We start from the raw sequence: 2,190 nt of genomic DNA on the forward strand, positions 1-2,190 counted from the left end.
CTAGAGTTATTTATACTGAGAGAGTTATTTAACTACCATAACTACCAGGTAAGAAAACACTAGAGTTATTTATACTGAGACTCAGAGGACTACCAGGTAGTAAGAAAACACTAGAGTTATTTATACTGAGACTCAGAGGACTACCAGGTAGTAAGAAAACACTAGAGTTATTTATACTGAGACTCAGAACTACCAGGAAGTAAGAAAACACTAGAGTTATTTATACTGAGACTAGAGTTATTTATACTGAGACTCAGAGAACTACCAGGAAGTAAGAAAACACTAGAGTTATTTATACTGAGACTCAGATAACTACCAGGTAGTAAGAAAACACTAGAGTTATTTATACTGAGACTCAGAGGACTACCAGGTAGTAAGAAAACACTAGAGTTATTCATACTGAGACTCAGAGGACTACCAGGTAGTAAGAAAACACTAGAGTTATTTATACTGAGACTCAGAGGACTACCAGGAAGTAAGAAAACACTAGAGTTATTCATACTGAGACTCAGAGGACTACCAGGTAGTAAGAAAACACTAGAGTTATTTATACTGAGACTCAGAGGACTACCAGGAAGTAAGAAAACACTAGAGTTATTTATACTGAGACTCAGAGGACTACCAGGTAGTAAGAAAACACTAGAGTTATTTATACTGAGACTCAGAGGACTACCAGGTAGTAAGAAAACACTAGAGTTATTTATACTGAGACTCAGAGAACTACCAGGTAGTAAGAAAACACTAGAGTTATTTATACTGAGACTCAGAGGACTACCAGGAAGTAAGAAAACACTAGAGTTATTTATACTGAGACTCAGAGGACTACCAGGAAGTAAGAAAACACTAGAGTTATTTATACTGAGACTCAGAGGACTACCAGGAAGTAAGAAAACACTAGAGTTATTCATACTGAGACTCAGAGGACTACCAGGTAGTAAGAAAACACTAGAGTTATTCATACTGAGACTCAGAGGACTACCAGGTAGTAAGAAAACACTAGAGTTATTTATACTGAGACTCAGAGAACTACCAGGAAGTAAGAAAACACTAGAGTTATTTATACTGAGAACTACCTAAGAAAACACTAGAGTTATTTAACTACCAGAGTAGTAAGAAAACACTAGAGTTATTTATACTGAGACTCAGAGGACTACCAGGTAGTAAGAAAACACTAGAGTTATTTATACTGAGACTCAGAGGACTACCAGGTAGTAAGAAAACACTAGAGTTATTTATACTGAGACTCAGAGGACTACCAGGTAGTAAGAAAACACTAGAGTTATTTATACTGAGACTCAGAGAACTACCAGGAAGTAAGAAAACACTAGAGTTATTTATACTGAGACTCAGAGAACTACCAGGAAGTAAGAAAACACTAGAGTTATTATACTGAGACTCAGAGGACTCAGGAGTAAGAAAACACTACCAGGATAACTACCAAGTAAGAAAACACTAGAGTTATTTATACTGAGACTCAGAGGACTACCAGGTAGTAAGAAAACACTAGAGTTATTTATACTGAGACTCAGAGGACTACCAGGAAGTAAGAAAACACTAGAGTTATTTATACTGAGAGAACTACCAGGTAGTAAGAAAACACTAGAGTTATTTATACTGAGACTCAGAGAACTACCAGGAAGTAAGAAAACACTAGAGTTATTTATACTGAGACTCGGAGAACTACCAGGAAGTAAGAAAACACTAGAGTTATTTATACTGAGACTCAGAGGACTACCAGGTAGTAAGAAAACACTAGAGTTATTTATACTGAGACTCAGAGAACTACCAGGAAGTAAGAAAACACTAGAGTTATTTATACTGAGACTCAGAGGACTACCAGGTAGTAAGAAAACACTAGAGTTATTTATACTGAGACTCAGAGGACTACCAGGAAGTAAGAAAACACTAGAGTTATTCATACTGAGACTCAGAGGACTACCAGGTAGTAAGAAAACACTAGAGTTATTTATACTGAGACTCAGAGGACTACCAGGACTACCAGGTAAGAAAACACTAGAGTTATTTATACTGAGACTCAGAGGACTACCAGGTAGTAAGAAAACACTAGAGTTATTTATACTGAGACTCAGAGAACTACCAGGTAGTAAGAAAACACTAGAGTTATTTATATGAGACTCAGAGAACTACCAGGAAGTAAGAAAACACTAGAGTTATTTATACTGAGACTCA

At 36.3% G+C, this 2,190-nt stretch overlaps 1 long non-coding RNA gene across 1 annotated transcript; it reads left to right on the forward strand.

Moving 5' to 3' along the window:
• The first annotated feature begins 277 nt into the window (after positions 1 to 277).
• On the forward strand, positions 278 to 1,982 carry LOC127920920 (uncharacterized). Its single transcript, XR_008107963.1, has 3 exons — positions 278 to 523; positions 881 to 931; positions 1,841 to 1,982. It is a non-coding gene; the product is annotated as an uncharacterized LOC127920920 (long non-coding RNA).
• Positions 1,983 to 2,190: the final 208 nt, after the last annotated feature.

Source organism: Oncorhynchus keta, unplaced genomic scaffold, assembly GCF_023373465.1.
Source record: "Oncorhynchus keta strain PuntledgeMale-10-30-2019 unplaced genomic scaffold, Oket_V2 Un_contig_21243_pilon_pilon, whole genome shotgun sequence".
NCBI lineage: Eukaryota > Metazoa > Chordata > Actinopteri > Salmoniformes > Salmonidae > Oncorhynchus > Oncorhynchus keta.